The 22,861-nt window shown below is 40.5% G+C and overlaps 1 pseudogene; it reads right to left on the minus strand.

Annotated features, from left to right (window-relative positions):
* Positions 1-6,019: 6,019 nt before the first annotated feature.
* Positions 6,020-20,655, minus strand: LOC138420126 (NXPE family member 1-like; annotated as a pseudogene).
* Positions 20,656-22,861: the final 2,206 nt, after the last annotated feature.

Consider the following 22,861-nt stretch of genomic DNA (forward strand, 5'->3'; position numbering starts at 1 on the left):
GAAATATTGCAAGAATTACCAGGATATGACACGGAGATACAAAGTGAGCAAATGCTTTTGGAGAAATGGCACCAATAGATTTGTTCAACTCAGGGTTGCCTCAGACCTTCAATTTGTTAGAGAATACAATATTTGCAATATCTAAAAAAAAATGTGGTAAAGCAAAGTTCAATAAAACAAGATATGTCAGTGTAAGCAATGTGGAAGATCTGTGGAATGTGAAGAAGTGTGGCTGTGGTTAAACAGTGTGAGATGTCAGTTGGGTGGTAACAAGGTTCAAGGTGTGACTTTTAAAGTGGGTTGTCAAAATATATTAGACATGAAATTTCCTGGTACTTAGAAAAAATTGCCAGAAGGCTTGAAGTTTGAATTGGTTTGAATGTGAGATCTAGGTTGTTTCTGGGCAATGGAAGGATTTGGGGGAGAAGATGAAGACTTAACCAGCTACATTATTATTTTGTGAATACGGGGAACCAATCAACTTTATGAGGTAGGTCCTATCTTATATTTATTCCATAGATTAGGAAATGAAGTGTATTAAGTAATATCAGTATTACTAATTTTACTTAATCGATATTAAATAATTTTCCTATCGCCATAGAATGAGTAACTGCCAGAGTCAAGATTCAAGTCCAGCCAGTCTGACTCTCAAACTTGTTATCTGACCATTCTGTAGCCCCACCTCCAGGTATCTGGGTGGGGAGGATTTCTGTGTATGTGTGTGTGTGTGTGGTGGGGCTGGGTTGTTAGTTTATGTGACTACAACCCTTGGGGATGGTACAGAGGCTGAGCAAGACTCAGAACCTGTCTTATGGGGCAACTTGGGGAGCTCTGGAGTTTATTTTGAATCTATAAGAGAATGGAATGGAATGCATTGTGGAATGGAAGGGGAATTTTCCATTCCATGGTTACCTTCATCCTCCAAGACTGAGGTGGTTCCCAAGGAGAAAAGACTTAATTAAAACAAAAAAAGAGCAAACCTTTAAGCACTTCAGAAACTATAATATTTCTTTAAAATATATTGAGCAATTTATCCATTTGTTCAACACACACTTTAGTATCTGTCTTGTACTAGGCAGAGTATATGTGTCTGTGTCTGACTCTTTGAGATTCCATGGACGATAGCCTATCTGGCTCCAATGCCCATGGGATTTTCCAGGTGAGAATACTGGCAAATACTTCCCCACCCTCAGTGCATCACCAGGTAATTTAATGCTATGTTCTTAGTCTGACCTGGGATGGATTGAATTCTGAGAGAGGTTTTATTGAATAAGTGGAGAACTGAAATTTACAAAAAATTGTGGAACACTTGCAGTTATAAAAACAGTCCATGCATTTAGCCCTAGAATAGGTGCTAGCAGCATTTTATGAATCATCTTATTTGAAAACAAACAAGCAGACTAGGGAGGGTCTGCTTTCTAAAGTGAAGTGAAGTGAAGTCGCTCAGTCGTGTCTCTGACTCTTCTTGACCCAGTGGACTGCAGCCCACCAGGCTCTGCCGTCCCTGGGATTCTCCAGGCAAGAACACTGGAGTGGGTTGCCATTTCCTTCTCCAATGCATGAAAGTGAAAAGTGAAAGTGAAGTCACTGAGTCGTGTTCAACTCTCAGCGACCCCATGAACTGCAGCCTACCAGGCTCCTCCATCCCTGGGACTTTCCAGGCGAGAGTGCTGGAGTGGGGTGCCATTTCCTCACACGGAAAATGAGCCCTTTTGTACATGCTGTGCCTTCCAGAAGGCTTTACCTCTAGGTTGCTCCCTTTGTACATCCTCTGTTGTGTCCTTGAACCCTACTCATTTTTCTCTGTCTTGTTTCAGATATCACTTCCTTCAGAAGTCTTCTCTGGACTCAATGCTGGGGGGTTTCCCCTAGCATCCTTTCATGGCAGGTATCACAGAATATTGCGGTAGTTTGATACTGATTGGTATTCTCTCTCATTTAATGTTGTGTTCCCATCCTGAGGTCACCATATAATAGTTGTTGAGTGAACAAGTGTTGTTTCATGAATGATTCTCCAAACAGAGCCTTCTTCTTCTTTATAATCACTTTAATATCTTCTCTGTGGGGATCTTTGAGGTTCTCAGGATGTGTCATTAGCATAAACAAAAAGGAAGGAAAGCAAAAACAAGGTGGTTAGTGGCTGCATGTAATTTTTTGGAGACCCAGGCTTCCTCCTTCTTCAATTGTTTCTTCTTTATCCATTCTACATTATAATGTCAGCTCCATGTCCCTCCTCCCTCACCCAGAAAACAGGTGTAAAGAAGTGTCAACAATTATTCTCATTGTAAACACAGAATTTTGACCCTCACCCCCTTCTTCAGGCTTCCCAGGGGGTGCTAGTGGTAAAGAATCTGCCTGCCAATGCAAGAGACCAACAGAGGCAGTTTCGATCCCTGGGTTGGGAAGATCCCCTGGAGTGGGAAATGGCAACCCACTCCAGTATTCTTGCCTGCAAAATTCCCTGGACAGAGGAGCCAAGCTACAGTCCATGGGGTTGCAAAGAGTTGGACATGACTGAGCACACACATATACACACTCACTCTTCTTTATAGATGATCATGGCACTTTGTTTTATCTTGTTTCTTCCTCTTCTGGGCTTGTGGAAGATTTCTTATTGATTGTCTTTTTAATTTTTTTTGTATTCTTGCTATAATTTCATTGTATATTTTTTAATGTGGGATTGATCTGTAGCTTTAGTCTTAATTGAGATATAGTTGATTTACCATATTGTGTTAGTTTCAAGTGTACAGTGTATTGATTCAGTATTTTTGCATATTATATTCCACTATAGGTTATTACAAGATAAGACACTGGGTATAATTCCCTATTGCTTATCAGCTTTATATATAGTAGTTTGTATCTGTTAGTCCTATACTCTTAATTTGTCCCTCCCCACCTTCCTTCTCCCTTTTGGTAACTGCAAGTTTGTTTTCTGTATCTGTGAGTCTCTTTCTGTTTTCCATATATATTCATTTGTATTATTTTTTAGATTCCACATGTAAGTGATATCATACAATACTTGTCTTTCTCTGACTCATTTCACTAAGCATAACGTTCTCTAAGCCATCCATGTTGATTAGTTTTTAAAATGTGTTACGTCCCTTTTCTGTGTACCTGACTAGTTAGGTCCTATTCTATGTCACGTCTGCATATATAGGGATGTGGCACCATTCATTTGGCAAGTGTGGTTTGGATGCTTCTATGCGCCTGGTCCTGTTTGATAAACTAGGGATGAATTCCTAGGAGGCACTGGGGTCATGGCTGGCATCTCTGTGGAGGGTGGAGAACACATATACCAGGGGGTGGGGAGTGGGAAGTGGGGGAGAAGGCATCTTGGGCAGGGGAGAAGTTGATACCAGAGCAGCATGCAGGCCCCTAGGGGCCTCTGAATGCCATGCCCTGGGCGAGGCCCCAGCTGCAGCCCTGGCGGCTCTACTGCAGCTTTGTTCCTGTTCATCTTCTTCTTTGTTATAACCATGCAAGTGCCAGGAGAAGGACCAGACTGGAAAAAGTATTAGAAGGATATTTCATGAGTGGTGATGTGTACGTTCCATTCTGTCAACTCTGTCTTGTCACGGTGTTGTCTAATCATCTATTGCTTGTATGAGGGACACTGGGTTAGGGAGAGACCCTTAGGAATCCTGGGAGTGAGGTGTATAGGTGTGCCTGTTCACAGGGTGTGTAGGTATCTGAAAGCCGTAGACCTGTGAAGCCAGATGGGCTCTGCTAGTATGCAGTGATGGAACCCATGTGTTCTGCATTCCAGTTGTGAACCTTTGGGTTAAATGTTGCTCTTAGCTATTTGGTGTGCATCTTCTCATCGACATCCCTTCTCTTAGGAGGCACTGCAATCAACATGATTGAGGCTTTGCTACCAGGACAGTGGCGAGAATGACTGTGCTGTGCATTTTTCAGCCGACTTGCCACGATCTTCCCAGAGTACAGGGACCGTGGGAATAGATCAGCACATTCAGCCCTGCGACAGTGGGGCCCTGGCTCTACATTTTATGCTGAAAAGTATAAAAGCCTGAACATACCCAGGTAGCCAAAGAGCCAATAATCACATTTTTAATTTGAAAATACACCTGTGAGATCTTAAAAAACACAGACAAAAAACACATTCACAAAAACAAGTCACATTTATACACAGTAAAAAGCATTCCTTTTTTTTTTAAAATCAAGGTTTACTTTTTTCAGTCTTCCTCGAAAGTTGCAGCTAGCAGGCTCTTCTTTAGAGACAGGTATTTTCTTTAGCGAAATATCCCATTTGGTTCTTTGGGAGTCATTGGATGAGAGTCTGTAGGGGAAAATGTATTGCAAGAATACTTCATGAGTGAACTTTCCATTCCATCAAATCATGCTGTTGAAAATGTCTTGTCTAATCACCTATTGCTGCTATGAGGGAATCTACTGGTTGTTGTATGTTGAGCTTCTGTTAGGTCATCTTCTAAATTTTCATGTTAACTCTTTTTTTGAAAAAAATAAGGAGAACTTTTCTTAAATGAGACATTTAAAAAAAAAAGAGAGAATGTTTCTTAAAGTGAAAGACAGAAATAACCAGAACAGTTCCTTCTGTTCTTTTTGACACAAACTGCCACTACACTGTTGAACAGAAGCAGTGACAGGCACTCAGGTTTTCTTCCTGACATTAGTAAGAAGTGTTTATTCTATTTCATTCATTAAATGATATTTGTTATAGTCTCCTGATGGATAAACTTTCTCAAGTTATGGGAGCTCTCTTCTCTTCCACGTTTGTTTCTTTTTTCTTCCAAAGAAGTTGTGTTCAAGTCTGTCAAGATTTTCATTTTAAACGAGGTGTTGGTGAACTGTGGCCTAAAGGTCAAATGCAGTTCACCCCTCTTTCTTCTAGGGCCCATCAGCTGAAAGTGGACTTTGCACTTTTTAATCATTGGCCAAAAAGGTCAAAAGAAGAGTGAAATATATGAAATTCAAAATTCCATGTCCACAAATGAAGTTTTATTGGAACATAGTCATATCTTTCATTCATGTGTTGTCTTGGCCGTTTTCAGGCTACCTTGGGAGCATTGAGCGACTGTTAAAGGTAAATGGCCAGCAAAGCCTAAAACATTTGTCATCTAGCGCATCTAACTTTCAAAAAGTTTTGATGACTCCTGTTTTAGACCATCATTATGATCACGTTTATTCTCTTTTGCCCTACCGAAATATCATATAGAATGCTTTCAGCCATAAGTAATAGAAATTGTGGCTCAAAGGGCTTATTAAAAAAAAAACAAACAACAACTAGTTTTTTAATGTATTTGGCTGCCCCAGATCTTAGCTGCAGCATGTGGGATCTTCCAGTTTTGTTACAGCGTGCAAACTCTTTTGTTGTAGAATGTGAGAGCTAGTTCCCTGAACAGGGATCAAACCCACCCCCTTCCATTGGGAACATGTAGTTTTAGCCACTGGACCACCAGGAAAGTCCCAAACCAAACTTAACTAAAGAGTAAAAGCATTCACATGTAGACAAGCTCTGAACACAGTATAATCATTCTTTGCATCTGATTCTCTCGCTTTTGTATCTTATATTGGTTGTCTTTGTTCTTAAGTGTCCTGCCTGCCCAGATGGAATCTTTTAAATTTGATTTTCTTAGTCCCTAAAATAAGTAAAACTTCGCTGACAATACAGCTAGGATGATTTGTAGAGACTGGTCTGTAGGGATTTTGTAAACTGCTTTAGCAAATATAGTTTGAGCACATGTTAATTTGCTTTTCAATCACATGGTCATGTGTGTGGTTACCCTGGGTGCCATATGCAAAGATCATGGCTCAGGTATCAATGATACCTACACTGAGACTTAAAAATGTCCTTCATGGTACGATGTTGAATGTAACCATGGAAGTCTCCAAACCTCTCTGTGTCAACGTGTATCTCCTAGATGTTCTCTATCTTGAAGAGTCATTTTAGTGACTGGGCCTCTTAGGAGTAGTCATTCTGTAGCCTTTCTGACCCTGATGACCTGAGAGTGAAAATGTCAAAGGGGAAAGGTCTGAAATGCTAGCCAAGTATGATGATGATGGCTGACGTTTGGTCAATTGCCTGGGGGATATAATCTACATCTATCAGAGAGTAGGAAAATCATAAAAGAGGACCTGAATTTTCCCCACTGATGCCTAGTCTTTCTGCATCCAGAAGGAATTGTTTCTTAAAAACTTTAGTGCCATGAAGATAAAAAATTTTAGTGCTGATAATAAGTAAACCTCGAGACTTCCCTGGTGGGCCGGTGGCTAAGACTACACGTTCCTAATGCAGGGTGCCCGGGTTTGATCCCTGGTCAAGGAACTAGATCCCACATGCTGAAACTCAGACCTGGTGCAGTTAAATAAATAAATAATCAAAAAATAAATAAGCCTTATAAATAGAAGGAAAATGATGAATATTTCTAAAAAGAATCAATTCAGTTCAGCCACTCAGTCATGTCTGACTCTTTGTGACTCCATGGACTGCAGCACGCCAGGCTTCCCTGTCCATCATCAACTCCCAGAGCTTACTCAAACTCATGTCCATTGAGTCAGTGATGCCATCCAACCATCTCTGTCATCCCCTTCTCTTACCTTCAATCTTGCCCAGCATCAGGGTCTTTTCCAATGAGTCAGTTCTTTGCATCAAGTGGCCAAACTATTGGAGCTTCAGCTTCAGCATCAATGAATATTGAGGACTGATTACCTTCAGGATTGACTGGTTTGATCTCCTTGCAGTCCAGGGAAATCTCAAGAGTCTTCTCCAACACACCACAGCTCAAAAGCATCAATTCTTCAGTGCTCAACTGTTTTTATGATCCAACTCTCACGTCCGTACATGACTACTGGAAAAACCATAGCTTTGTTGGCAAAGTAGTATCTCTACTTTTTAATATGCTGTCTAGGTTGGTCATAGCTTTTCTTCCAAGGAGCAAGTGCCTTTTACTTTCATGGCTGCAGTCACCATCTACAGTGATTTTGGAGCCCCCCAAACTAAAATCTGTCACTGTTTCCATTGTTTGCCCATCTATTTGCCTTGAAGTGATGGGACTGGATGCCATGATCTTAGTTTTCTGAATGTTGAGTTTTAAGCCAGCTTTTTCACTCTTTTCTTTCACCTTCATCAAGAGGCTCTTTAGTTCCTCTTCACTTTCTGCCCAGGATGGTGTCATCTACATATCTGAGGTTATTGATATTTCTCCCAGCAGTCTTGATTCCAGCTTGAGCTTCATCCAGTCTGGCGTTTAGCATGATGTACTCTGCATAGAAGTTAAATAAGCAGGATGACAATATACAGCCTTGACATACTCCTTTACCAGTTTTGAACCAGTCCATTTTTCCATGTCTGGTTCTAACTGTGGCTTCTTGTTCTGCATACAGATTTCTCAGGAGGCAGGTTAGATGGGCTGGTATTCCCATCTCTTTAAGAATTTTCCAGTTTGTTTTGATCCACACAGTTGAAGCGTTTACCGTAGTCAATGAAGCAGAAATAGATGTTATTTTTGGAATTATCTTGTTTTTCGATGATCTAATGGATGTTGGCAATATGATATCTGGTTCCTCTGCCTTTTCTAAATCCAGCTTGAACATCTGGAAGTTCACGGTTCATGTACTGTTGAAGCCTGGCTTGGAGAATTTTGAGCATTACTTTGCTAGCGTGTGAGATGAGTGCAATTGTGTGGTAGTTTGAATATTCGTTGGCATTGCCTTTCTTTGCAATTGGAATGAAAACTGACCTTTTCCAGTCCTGTGATCTCTGCTGGGCTTTGCAGATTTGCTGGCATATTGAGTGCAGCACTTTCACAGCATCATCTTTCAGGATTTGAAATAGCTCAACTGGAATTCCATCACCTCCACTAGCTTTGTTTGTAGTGATGCTTCCTAAGGCCCACTTGACTTCACATTCCAGGATGTCTGGCTCTAGGTGAGTGATCACACCATCGTGGTTATCTGGGTCATGAAGATCTTTTTTGTACAGTTCTTCTGTGTATTCTTGCCACCTCTTCTTAATATCTTCTGCTTCTGATAGGTCCATGCCATTTCTGTCCTTTATCAAGCCCATCTTTGCATGAAATTTTCCCTTGGTATCTCTGATTTGCTTGAAGTGATCTGTATTCTTTCCCATTCTGTTGTTTTCCTCTATTTCTTTACATTGATCACTGAGGAAGGCTTTCTTATCTCTCCTTGCTATTCTTTGGAACTCTGCATTCAGATGCGTATATCTTTCCTTTTCTCCTTTGCCTTTCACTTCTCTTCTTTTCTCAGCTATTTTTAAGCTCCTCAGACAACCATTTTGCCTTCTTGGATTCCTATTCTAAAAAGTATATCCTATCATTTAAAAGGCTCAACCATCAAGATTATTTCTAACTGGATCTTCCCTAGGGTCTGGGGTAGAGTACCTGTTTGTATGTGTGAAGTATCAATCAAAATGTAGAGTTTTCATTGGGATTTATAAATAAGAACAGCATTTCTTGTGAAAGAGGGAATACAATATATTTTAAATTAAAAGACTCAAATCTATTAAGATAAGTGAAGTTGAAAGAAAACAGTCAAAAAGAGAGAATAGAGACCTCATTAAAGATATTTTAAAAATCAGCCTAAATTTCTATAAGAATATAAAATAATTACATGCGTTTTTACAACTTGGAGTTAAGTAGTACAGTTATTGCCCCAGTGTAGAGTCTCCCAGGAGGTAAATGAGTTTTCCTTTCAAACAGTCATTTATCTTAATTGTATTAACTGAATCTGGTTGTGAAATGTAATCCACTTCCTTGTAAAGTATAACCACCAGGGACAGGAGTCTTCATTCCAACTTGGCATTTCTCTTTCACCTTTTCACTTTGCGGTTACAGACAAATTGGTGGTAGGTGATTCCGCTGGGATAAGTTAAATATCCAGCCTTCTCTCTTCTGCTGACTCCTACTTCCTAATTCCTCCCTTTCAAGTACTACTCTTTGATCATTTGATATTTTTTAGACCCTTCTCCTCTGACTTTCTTTTAAGAGAATCTGAGTCATCTTGACTCCTTCCTGGTAATTTTCTCCCAAATCTGGTTATTAGCTGAGTCCTGAGGTTCTGTCATTTCTTTGGCATCTCTGCTGATGCTGTGCTGACGTAGACCTTGGTTTCTAACCTGAGTATCGCCGGTCTGACAGTTGATGTCCTTGTATCAAATCACTTACCCTTGTTTTATTAATGAAGCAATACTTTTATTTTTTTCTATGAGCATTTTTATAGGAATTTTTTAAAATTAAAACAATAGCTTAAAAATATCACATCTACATTTTAAAAACTTGAAAAAGTTTAAAATCTAACTTGAATTCATGTTTTAAAATAAGATTTTGCTAAAAGTTACATGCAGCGGCCAGTGCAAACCAATATTCTGAGATTGTTTTCAGTGAGTTCCACTCGAATTACAAGCTCTCTTGGCACAAGGTCTTCCTTCCAAGGTGTATCAGGTAGCAGGCACCATGTTTGTTGCTTTGAGGTAACTTTAATCATCCAGTTCCTCACCTGTCAAACTTCCTTGTCACTCACGATATCACTTTCCTACCATTAGACCAATGCATTGTATTTTGGTTTGGTTACATTAGCACTTCTGTACTAATATCACATTCTGTATTAGGTAGGAAGAAAATAATGATGACCAAAAAATGCAAATGTATTTATCCCTCACATAACAGTCATAGGGTGAGCAAGCCAGGGCTAATATGATGTTACATGGTGTCAGGGACTCCAGTTCCTTCTATGTGCTTGTTCAGCTGTTATTTTTTTTAAAGAGAGGCTAGTGCGATGCTCTTAATTTTATTATTTCTTTTACAGCTTTGCTGGGATTTAATTGGTGTACAAAACCCCATATACTTAATGTGTACAGTTTGATGAGTTTGAGCATTATGCATAAACCCCTGGGCTTCCCAGGTGGCACAGTGGTTAAGAATCCACCTGCCGATGCAAAAGATGCAGGTCAAACCCTGGGTTGGAAAGATCCCTGGAATAGGAAATGACAGCCCGCTCCAGTATTCTTGCCTGGGAAATCCCATGCACAGAGGAGCCTGGCGGGCTACAGTCTATGGGGTTGCAAAGAACTGGACATGACTGAACGACTGAGCATAAACCCCTGATGTCTTCACCACAATTAAAGTGCATTCTTAATATATGACTTCAGTCCCACAGCCTAACATGGCCTTTTCATCTCTTATCATTATATTGCAGTTTAGCCAATAGGAAGGGAGGAGCAAGTTGTTTCACTTTTAAAGGCATGCCTTAGAAGTTTCCCATATCACTTCCACTCACAATCCTGGCAGAAATCTCGTTATGGCCATAACAAGCTGTGAGAAGGCTGTGGCCTTTACTTTGGTGACACTGGACCCAGCTAAGATTATGGTGTTCAGTTACTAAAGAGGGAGAGGGGAATAGATTTTAGGAGACCACCCACAGTCTCTGCTTCACTCTCCATGCTTAGCCCCTGGTTGTCTGTGTCCACAGAAGAATTTATCAGCATGGTTGTTCTGTGTAAGTAACCAATAAAGACAGTGAAAAATGGCACTGATGGCAGAATTGAAGAAATTCTGGAATAGCTCTTCCATTATGACCTGGAGGAGTTGTTAAGTCCTGGTCATTTTGGCCTGCTAAAGAGAGTTTTCATAATCCTATAATTATGTTGGAATTTCCATGCGGCAGGGTTGGGCTTCTATGATGTTTGACAGCATCACAACCTGGATGGTTGAATATTCTGACCCTGGAAACTTAACATCGCTACACCCATCTTTATAATGAGCTACTATTCGTTGGTGAGGATACAGTCTTTGAATTTATTATTATAAACCATATCTTGTATAATAGTAACGTGTCAGGATACATGTTTTGCTAAGTGTCAGAGGAAGTGCTCTGCAGGACTATTTGAAATATATAACAAATCTCTTATGATCGGTCTTACATGTTTATTTTACTTGATCATTTTAGAGTAGTGAAAGTGTTAGTTGCTCGGTCGTGTCTGATGTTTTGCGACCCCATGGACTGTAGCCCGCCAGGCTTCTCTGTCCATGGGATTCTCCAGGCAAGAATACTGGAGTGGGTTGCCATTCCCTTCTCCAGGGGATCTTCCCAACCTAGGGATTGAACCCAGGTCTCCTGCATTGCAGGCAGATTCTTTACCATCTGAGCCACCAGGGAAGTCCTAATTTTAATTTTTATTTAAAAATTAAAAAAAACTTTTTTTGTTTGCACTACACAGCCTGTGGGATCTCAGCTCCCCAAGCAGAGCTTGAACCAATGCCCCCTGCACCGGAAGCTCAGAGTCCTAACCACTGGATCGCCAGGGAAGTCCTAGGCTTGAGTATTTTTAACAGTATGTTAATAATGTTATTAAGATTCCACTGTATTCATTGATTAGTTTAGAGATTGCAGAAAAAAAATTAATGGTTCCCCAAAGGTTTCTTTATAATCCCTGGGGCCTGTGAATCTGTTACCTTCCATGACAAAGGGGCTTTCCAGATATGATTAAGGGTATGGATATTGAGATGGGAGATATCCTGGATTATCTGGGTGGGACCAATCTAAATCTCCTTAGTTCTCAAAAGTGGAAGAGGGCGGCAGAAGAATGGTTCAGAAAGATGTGGTGTGAGGACTTGACCCAACATTACAGCTTTGAAAACAGGAGGAAGGGGACTTTGAGGAATGTGGGCCATTCTAGGAGCCTGAAAAGACAAAGAAACAGATGCTCCTCCAGAGCCTTCAGAAAGGCATTTGGCTCCTGCCACATGTTGGTTTCAGCTCACTGAGACCAAGGTTGAACTGAGCCACAGAACTGCAAGATGGTCCACTTGTTCAAGCCACTTTGTTGCAGCAACAATAAGAAAATATTAAAGAGAAAGTTGACCTTTTTTCAATATTAAGTCATCCCACCCAGAAACAATAGTATTTTTTCTTTTGTTTATATAAATTTTATATCACATAGTAGTAACGTTTTAAATTGTCTTTCTATAGGTCATGCACATCTTGTTAAATTGTGAATTTGTTCTTTAGATCACAAAGTGGATTGCATCACTCTCTTCCTTGAACTGGCTTTTGTAGCTTTCAAAAACTTACTGAATAAACACTAAAATCCTCAGTTTCATACTCGAGAGCCTCCATAATTTAGTTTCTTCCTCCTCTTAGCCTCAGTCTTTGCTGCATTCCGCCAATTGCTCTCACTCCTTTGGACTGGTGAACAAAGTTCATGATAATTTTGTTCTTGATTAGAGTTATCAGATAAAAATACAGAATACTAAATTAAACTTGAATTATTTCTAGTGAGCAATAATTTTTTAGCATCAGTAATTCCTGTGCAATATTTTCCCTTTATCTCATGTAATATGCATCAGTTCAGTTAAGTTCAGTCACTCAGTCGTGTCTGACTCTTTGCGACCCCATAAATCGCAGCACACCAGGTCTCCCTGTCCATCACCATCTCCCGGAGTTCACTCAGACTCACGTCCATCGAGTCCATGATGCCATCCAGCCATCTCATCCTCGGTCGTCCCTTTCTCCTACTGCCCCCATTCCCTCCCAGCATCATAGTCTTTTCCAGTGAGTCAACTCTTCATAGGCAATTAGAAATTACCAAAATTGAACTGATACTTTGTACTATTGTTTGCTAAACCTGGCAACCTTATTCGTGATCTTTATGAGTTTTCTCTTTCACTCCATTCCCTGTCTACAGATATCCTTAGGGGCTAAGTCAAATACCACCTTATCATAAGCCCTTCTGCGTTTTTACTTCCTTCATAGAATTGGTAGGTTAAATGTCTTTCAGGTTGCAACCGTGCTGAACATTTATTTTTCTCCATTTGCCCTTAATGCCTCATATCTGTTAGAATCTCAATAAACATTTGCTGAATAAATGAATAAATATTAGGCAATAAATCAGTTGAAGTAAATCTCAAAATGATTGTTATTGGTAAACTCATAGGCTTTAAAGAAAGTTCTATTAAAGCTAAGTATAAACATTGTTCTTTCCTAAGTAACGTGGCTTTGTGTTTGCCACTAAAACACATTTAATGAAATGGAAAACACCCTGTAAAACTTTTAAGTGCATCCACTAAAGGTTAGGAAGTTATGCCTACAGAGAATTAGGCTAATTAAATCAAAATGTTCCTACTCTAAAACTGTGGGTATCCATCAAAGATTTGCCCAGAATGTTCCCCATATAGAATCATTGACTCTAGGAGATACACTCCTGGGTTTAAATCTGGAGATAGGATATGAATCCTTTCCCCTTTGGAAAAAATTGAGATGAAATCTGTTATCAAAGGAGCTTGAAATAATTTTCTTGAATTGATTTTTCTCTTTAAAATTCAAGGTGATTGACCTCAGAGACCCCCCTGCTACGAATTGTGCCCTCGGAAAATCCTGATTGCTAGGGTTGATGCTGATGAAGTTTCCTCTGCATCAGAATGTCTCTTAGAAGATGCCTGCTACACACCACCTACCACAGGACAAAGCAAACTTACTGTCACATCAGGAGAGATCAATGTGGTTAAGATGTATCATCATTTCAGCTCCACACTGGACCTTCACAAGACAACAAATGACTGTTCACACAATATAGGTAATGGAAGCTACTTGCTTGTGAGTGAAGGATAATTTAAAATTTTCTGTAACTGAAAAGTATTATCATTGTAAATTTTGTATCTATTGGGCATTTTTTTATGTGTGTATGCATTAGGATTGTGTGTGTGTGTGTGTGTGTGTGTGTGTGTGTGTATCCACTGTATATGCTTTAGGGAAAATACCTTTCTGAGAGAGCCTTGAGTTCAGGGCAGCTCTGTTCCTCTGTCACATGCATTCACGGTGTCTGGAATTTTAGATTCAAAGTATTTATCTAACCTGCAAGTTCTCTTCTCTTTTGCTACTTTTGCATCACTTATTCAAGTTCATATAATATTTTTCTTAGATTGCTATAAGCCACTAGCCAGATTGTCTCTGTTTTATTCCATCTAAATTCTTCAACACAACCACCAGAGTATCCTTTTGAACTGCAAATGCAGCTTCATTACTGCTTAAAATCCTTTATTTAAAATTCCCCTCACGAAGGAGTTCAGGCTCCTCAACATGGCATGAAGACCTCTTATCACAGGGTTCTCTCTTTATATATGTTATTTTTTATGTTTACCTTTCATTTTTTCTAGAAACCTGCTTTCTGAGGATTGTAAGCTTCCTCAAGGAAGGTAATGCATTTGCTTGATCCACTGCTGTGTCCCTAATACCTCTCAAAGAGCTGGCAGAAAGTCCTGCTTGGTCTGTGTGTGCCTGCTAAGTCACTTCAGTCGTGTCCGACTCATTGCAACCCTATGGTCTGGAGCCCACCAGGCTCCTCTGTCCATGGGATTCTCCAGGGAAGAATACTAGAGTGGGTTGCCATGCCCTTCTCCAGGGCATCTTCCTGACCCCACGTCTCTTATGTCTCCTTCAGTGACAGGCAGGTTCTTTACCACTAATGCCACCTGGGAAACCCTGCTCAGTCTGATACATAAATAAATATATATTGCATTTCTTTCCTCCGGTTGATGAAAGGCTTCCTGACTTTCTGCATCAAAGCTCTTATCTTCCCTTTGATTCACTCTTTGTTCCAATCCTGTATAGGTAAGTGGTAGCAGGCAGAAAGGGAACATAGGTGAATGGGGACCCAGGAGTACAGCAGATATAAGTGGTACCTGATTTGGTGCTATGGATGTCTCTTCAGGTTCATTCTAGAGAAAGGAAGGGATCAGCACATTTTCACCCTTACTGGGACTCAGGCATACGGACAATTAGTGGACAGGAGGAGATCTGGTGAGGTGTACCATCAGAGATCAAAGGGAAAGAGCAGAAACCCAACTGTGCTTTTACTTGTTTCAGAAGAGAATCAAGGACTATGGATTAGGAGCCAACATTTGGATAACTATGTAAGATCTGGAATGCATGTTCAGACGGTAAAGCGTCTGCCTACAATGCGGGAGACCCGGGTTCGATCCCTGGGTCGGGAAGATCCTCTGGAGAAGGCAGTGGCACCCCACTCCAGTACTCTTGCCTGGAAAATCCCATGGATGGAGGAGCCTCATAGGCCCCAGTCTATGGGGTCGCAAAGAGTCAGACACGACTGAGTGACTTCAATTTCACTTTCACTTTCACTTTCAAGGGAAAAGAACTCGAAACTTGACTTTGAAAACTTCCAGTTGAGCTGTTTCAAATCCTGAAAGATGATGCTGTGAAAGTGCTGCACTCAATATGCCAACAATTTTGGAAAACTCAGCAGTGGCCACAGGACTGGAAAAGGTCCGTTTTCATTCCAGTTCCAAAGAAAGATAATGCCAAAGAATGCTCAAACTACCGCACAATTGCACTCATCTCACGTGCTAGTAAAGCTCAAAATTCTCCAAGCCAGAATTCAGCAATACGTGAATCATGAACTCCCTGATGTTCAAGCTGGTTTTAGAAAAGGCAGAGGAACCAGAGATCAAATTGCCAACATCTGCTGGATCATGGAAAAAGCAAGAGAGTTACAGAAAAACATCTATTTCTGCTTTATTGACTATGCCAAAGCCTTTGACTGTGTGGATCACAATGAACTGTGGAAAATTCTGAAAGAGATGGGAATACCAGACCACCTGACCTGCCTCATGAGAAATCTGTATGCAGGTCAGGAAGCAACAGTTAGAACTGGACGTGGAACAACAGACTGGTTCCAAATAGGAAAAGGAATACGTCAAGGCTGTATATTGTCACCCTGCTTATTTAACTTCTATGCAGAGTACATCATGAGAAACGCTGGACTGGAAGAAACACAAGCTGGAATCAAGCTTGCCGGGAGAAATATCAATAACCTCAGATATGCAGATGCACCACCCTCATGGCAGAAAGTGAAGAGGAGCTAAAGAGCCTCTTGATGAAAGTGAAAGAGGAGAGTGAAAAAGTTGACTTAAAGCTCAACATTCAGAAAACGAAGATCATGGCATCTGGTCCCATCACTTCATGGGAAATAGACGGGGAAACAGTGGAAACAGTGTCAGACTTTATTTTGGGGGGCTCCAAAATCACTGTAGATGGTGACTGCAGCCGTGAAATTAAAAGACGCTTACTCCTTGGAAGAAAAGTTACGACCAACCTAGATAGTATATTCAAAAGCAGAGACATTACTTTGCCAACTAAGGTCCGTCTAGTCGAGGCTATGGTTTTTCCTGTGGTCATGTATGGATGTGAGAGTTGGACTGTGAAGAAGGCTGAGCGCTGACGAATTGATGCTTTTGAAGTGTGGTGTTGGAGAAGACTCTTGAGAGTCCCTTGGACTGCGAGGAGATCCAACCAGTCCATTCTGAAGGAGATCAACCCTGGGCTTTCTTTGGAAGGAATGATGCTAAAGCTGAAACTCCAGTACTTTGGCCATTTCATGCGAAGAGTTGACTCATTGGAAAAGACTCTGATGCTGGGAGGGATTGGGGGCAGGAGGAGAAGGGGACGACAGAGGATGAGATGGCTGGATGGCATCACCAACTAGATGGATGTGAGTTTGAGTGAACTCCGGGAGTTGGTGATGGACAGGGAGGCCTGGCATCCTGCAATTCATGGGGTCACAAAGAGTCGGACATGACTGAGCGACTGAACTGAACTGAACTGATGATTCTACTCAATACTCTGTAATGACCTATATGTGAAAAGAATCTAAAAAAGAGTATATATATGTATATACATATATACATATGATTCACTTTGCTTTACATTTGAAATTAGCACATTGTAAATCAACTATATGCCAACAAAATTAAAAAATTAAAAATTAAAATAATAAAACTGTTTAGAAAGCGGTTGCTGCTGGGAACCTAGCATTCCACTCTGTGGCCAAGCTTAGAGAAATCGAACCCATGGGAAAAAAAATGGATCCCTAGGGGAAAAAAGGAGTGGAAAGGGAAAAGGAAATGGATTGAGCCCTCAAGACTTAACAGTAAATTAGCAAAGCAGCAAAAGAGTCTGATACGGATAGGTGGTCTCAGGGATTGGCCCCCAGGTTGTGGGGTTTGTGGTGGCATATAAGTTACCCTTTGCAAATTCCAAAGTGGCTCAGGAAGTGTTTTGCAGCTTAGTGTAAAGCTGGCAGACCAGGAAGTGAATATCTGTTTGTGAGCAGAGCCTTGGCATTGATGTTGCTGTGATTGATATGAGAAACATGCTTACAGCCCAGTTTGTGGAGGCCTGCTCAACTTGTGGTTTCCAAGAATTGCTAGATCACAACTCGGGGAATATGAAGGACTCCTCCAGCCAGAGACCTGAGAACAGCTGACAGTACCTGACCTTGAGATCAATTTGAGATGGGCCTCGCAGGTGGCCCCCTGGAAAAGAATCCCTGCCAGTGCAGGAGACTCAGGAGATGCAGTCTTGGTCCCTGGGTTGGGAAGATCCCCTAGAGAAAGAACCAGAAACTCACACCATTATTCTTGCCTAGAGAATCCCATGGGCAGCGGAGCCTGGTGGGCTACAGCCCATGGGGTCAGAAAAGAGTTGGCTTCAATGGAGTGAGTACACACATAGTCGGAAGAAGGTGAATTTCTGGAAACATGACTCACGCTACAGCGAACAGTGGATTAGAGAGGGTAAGAGAGGCAGACAGGAAGCTATGGCAAGTAATCTAGATGAGATAATGATGACCTGAACAGAGGTAAGAACACTCGGCTTGGAGAGAAATGGGTAAATGCGAGAGATACTTAAGAGGTAGTCTACAGAAAATGATATGAGATGAAGCATAGATGTCATACACTTATCAAGGAGAACTTGTCCAGTATAAAACCTGTTAACACATAGCAGAAAACTTCTCCACTGAACATATTTTGTGAAACTTAGGTCTACAGTAAAAGACATGACGAGATCTGGGATTACCATAGGGCATGATGGAAAAGGACATACATAATACACAATTCCTCCTCGGCAGTCCTTTTTTATTGAACATCTGAGTGAGAATGCCAACCTTGGTGGGGGGAGTCATGAGTAGGGGGCTCAGGAAGACACCATATACCTAGCCAGACCTTGAGTAGCAGAGGCATCTGAGAGGGTCATGCCCATTATTAATTGAGGTGGGCACGTAGTTTGCTCTTTGGAAGAAAAGCTATGACCAACCTAGACAGCATGTTAAAAAGCAGAGACATTTCTTTACCAACAGAGGTCATCTAGTCAATGCTATGGTTTTTCCAGTGGTCATGTATGGATGTGAGGGTTGGACTATAATGAAAACTGAGTGCCAAAGAATTGATGCTTTTGAACTGTGGTGTTGGAGAAGACTCTTGAGAGTAACTTGGACTGCAAGGAGATCCAACCAGTCCATCCTAAAGGAAATCAGTCATGAATATTCATTGGAAGGACTGATGCTGAAGCTGAAATTCCAACACTTTGGCCACCTGATGTGAAGAACTGACTCATTGGAAAAGGCCCTGATGCTGGAAAGACTGAAGGCAGGAGGAGAAGGGGACAACAGAGAATGAGATTGTTGGATGGCATCATCGACTTGAATGTGAGTTTGAGCATGCTCCAGGAGTTGGTGATGGATGGGGAAGCCTGGCATGTCACAGTCCATGGTGTCACAAAGAGTCGGATGCTATTGAGTGACTGAACTGAACTGTATGTAGTGGTGCCTGTTGGCACCTCTCAGGTATCTAAAGGTATACTTACCTGTGAAAAAAGGGCTTTCTTTCTTGACAGTAAGATAAGAAATTTCTGAGTTACTGGTGGTCATACCAGTCAGGACCTCACAGGGGACATGTTAAGGCCTCAGACAGTAGAAGGCTTCTCTCAAGTGTCACAGTTCGGCACTTGGGCTTAGAGTTAGGCCACATTCAAGGAGGATATGGGTGGGGCTATTAACAGCCCTGCCTTTGAAAATAACCCTGTCACAGTCTTGGTTCCTGGCCCTCCAGAGAGCCAAGACCCTTTCACTGGGGTGGATAAGCAAGAGAGACAGGGACACCTGGCCCTTCCAGAACAGAGTGAAGCTCACAAGGTAGATGAAGTCTGTCACCTTTCCAGAAGCACCTGCCTCCAGGGCTGGGGAGGACATCCTGGCCCTGAGGAAATCCCTGCCATATTCCTTCCTGCGTCCGAAGTGGTCCCTCACCTCCAGCAGGATGTCCAGCCGGTCCCCCTGCAGTATGTGTCTCGAGGGCTGAGGAGGGTGGCTCTGCTGTGTGTGGCGCTGGTGGTGGAGCTCCTGTTGGTGAAGGGTCTGGGTGGGATCAGCTGGTCTAGTTTCTCCACGATCCTCTCTATCCACGGCTCAGTCTCTGTTGGTGACTTTAACAGGCTTGGTGGTATTTTAGGGTCGGGGGACTTTGTGGAGGTGTTCCAGGGCTTCCCTGGTGGTTCAGATGGTGAAGAATCTGTCTGCAATGCAGGAGACATGGATTCGATCTCTGGGTCGGGAAGATCCCCTGAAGAAGGGCATGGAAACCCACTCTAGTATTCTTGCCTGGAAAATTCCATGGACAAAGGAGCATGGTGGGTAAAGTCCATGGGGTTGCAAAGAGTCGGACATGACTGAGCAATTCACACTTTCACTCCGGTGGTGTAGGGAAATGGCTAAGTTAGAGTGGACCAAAACTGAAATGGCAAGGAATGTGACATACTCTGAAATGAACCCATCCAAATCATTTTTACTTATTATGTATTTGAATATTTATATACATATTATCATCAGTTTTATTTAAACTCTGGCAATTTTGAATAAGACATAAACATTTATCTTTAACCTCATTGTTTTACAGAATGCCTCAACACTTTTAGATAAATATATTAAATCCAAAATACAGAGCTCAGAGAATACTTATGAGTAATGAATTGATTCCAGTGCATTTGCTCTTCCTCTTCTTAGACATCTTATCACCAGTCATCGTTACTGTCTGTTAGTTCTACTTATATACATCTTTTACCTATCTGTAATTGTATTATAGTTCAAGTTACCATCATTCATTGCCTGAATTGTAGTAGTCATCCCAAGGGTCAAGGCTTCCATCCTGCTTTCTCTCCAATTAATTTTCTCCATTGTTACTACATCAGCCCTTCTCCAGCAAGACTCTACTCATGTCCTTCCCTGCTGAAACCCTTTCAATGGCTTCTCATTACTCTTGGGGTAAAGTTCAGTCTTAGTATGGCTTTATTCTGTGGCCTCTGTTTTAACTCTCTTGTTCCTGCCACTCCTTTTCTGTATGTTACATTTTCATGAGTAACTGTATTTTTCAGGAAGTGACCTTCCTTTCCTTCAGCTCTTGGTTTTTACTAATATGATTTCCTCTTCTGGGATGACTTACCATCTATAGATTTTCCCCCAAGCCACCTAAACATCTGTCAACTTCTTACTGAGAAATCATCAGAAGCTTAGAGGTTCCTTTTTATCCTTTTCACACTAGACCATGTTTTTATAGGTACTCAAATTCAGTGATTTCTAAATCCTGTTGATGGTCAGAGGTACCTGCAAACTTTTCAAAAAATATGGATTCTCAAGCTACAGCCCAGATAAACTGAATCATAATTACTAAATGCCTTGTCCAGGAGTTTATTTTTGTTTTCTAAAGCCTCACTTGCAATCAAGTCTGATAAGTATGAGAACAATGATTATAGACTGGTGATTGTCAACCCTCTTGTACTTTGGAACACACATAAAGCCTAAACAAACAAACAAAAAAATAGGTCCACTGCACCCCAGCATCAATCAATAAAACCCTTGTGGTTTGTACAAAGCAATAGAGTAAACCAAAAGGGACAATAAACAAGAAAATGAGATATAATTAAAAAGAAAGATTAATAGAGCCCAAGTTCCTTTCAAGGTCAGGAATAAGACAAACATGTTTACCACCTTAAAAGTTATGAACATTAAACCAAAATGAAACAAATAATTAAGTGTATGAGAATTGTAAGGAAAGAAGCAAGCTGTCTTATTTTTCATTTTTCTTCTCTTTTTAATTTTATTTTTTGCAGATGTTGTTATTGTCCACAAAATAATCCCCACCAGAGTTAGCAAATTATTAGTATTACGAGAGTCAACAGGAGCTGGATCAAAATAAACTTGTAAAAATAGCATTTGTCTATAACAGTGATAATCATCAGAAAATACAATAGAAGATAATCTCTGACTGTGATGAAGGCATTTTGAAAACTCTTTTGAAGAACATTTTTAAAGACCTTGAGTGAAAAACTTTAACATTTTAAAAAGTATTAGAGCTTAATATTATAAATTTGTTAATTTTCCCACAAATAATTTAAAATTCTATGTATTTCTTTTCAATTGAATTGTAATTGACTTACAATATTGTATTAGTTTCAGGTATACAGTAAAATGATTAGGTTATATCCATGTATATTTATTTCTGATTATTTTCCACTATAGGTTATTACATTATATTGAATAATGTTCCCTATGCTATACAATGGGGCCTCCCCAGTGGCTCAGTGGGTAAAGAATCCACCAGCAGTGCAGGAGACACAGGAGAGACGGGTTCAATCCCTGGATTGGGAAGACCCTTGGAGGAGGGAATGGCAATCCACTCCAGTATTCTTGCACAGGAAATCGCATGGCCAGAGGAGCCTGGCAGGCTATATATAGTCCATGGAGCTGCAAAGAGTCAGATGCAACTGAGCACATGGCATGCGCAATAAATCTTTGTGGCTTATCCACTTGATCTACATCTGTTAACACCATACTTCTAGTTTACCCCTCCCCCATCCCTCTTTCCCTTTTGGTAACCATAAGTGTGTGTTCTATAATACGTCTGTAAGTCTGCTTCCATTTTGTGTATAGATTTGCTTGTATTATTTTTTAGATACTACATATAAGTGAGATCATATAGATTTGTCTTTATCTGACTTACCTGACTATAATAATCTCTAGGTCCATCACATTGCTGCAAGTGGCAATATTTCCTTCTTTTTTTTATGGCTGAGTAATACTCTATTGTGTACTTATATTCCACCTCTTCTTAACCCATTCATCTGTTGATGGGTGCTTGGTTTATTTCTATGTGTTGGCTATTGTAAATAGTGCTGCTATGAACATTTTCTAATTAGAATTTTCTCAAGATATATGCCCAAGAGTGGAGTTGCTGGATTGTATGGTGACTCTATATTAGTTTTTTAAGGAACCTCCATGCTATTTTTCATAGTAGATGCACCAATTTACATTCCCGCTAACAGTGTACTAGAGTTCTCATTTCTTAAATCCTCACCAACATTTGTTATTTGTAGACATTTTTATGATAGCCATTCTGATACGTGTGAGGAGATATTTCTTCATGGTTTTGATCTCCATTTCTTTGATGATTAGTGGTATTGAACATCTTTTCACATGCCTGTTGGCCATGTGAGTCTTCTTTGGAATAATATCTGTCCATGTCTTTTGTCCATTTAAACAAAGTTTTTTTAAAAAAATATTGAGTTGTATTAGCTGATAATGTATTTTGGATATTAGCCCCTTATCACTCATATCTTTGTAAATATTTTCTCCCATGCAGTAGATTGTTTTTTGGTTTTGTCGATGGTTTCCTTTGCTTTTAAGTTTGATGAGTTCTGTTTGTTTTTAGTTTTGTTTGTTTTCTGTTTGCTTTTGTTTCCTTTGCCAAAGGGGACAGATACAAAAAATACTGTTCTTATGTCAAAGAGTGTTCTGCCCTTGTTTTCTTCCAGGAATTTTTTGGTTACTTGTCTTGTATTTAGGTCTTTAATCCATTTTGAGTTTATTTTTGTATATGGTGTGAGAAATGTTCTAATTTTATTCTTTTTCACATGGCTGTCCAGTGTTTCCAGCACCACTTATTGAAGAGACTGTCTTTTCTCCATTATATATCCTTTTCCCCTTTGTTTTAGACTACCTGGTCATTGGTGTGTGGGTTTA

The sequence above is a fragment of the Ovis canadensis genome, chromosome 15 (assembly GCF_042477335.2).
Source record: "Ovis canadensis isolate MfBH-ARS-UI-01 breed Bighorn chromosome 15, ARS-UI_OviCan_v2, whole genome shotgun sequence".
NCBI lineage: Eukaryota > Metazoa > Chordata > Mammalia > Artiodactyla > Bovidae > Ovis > Ovis canadensis.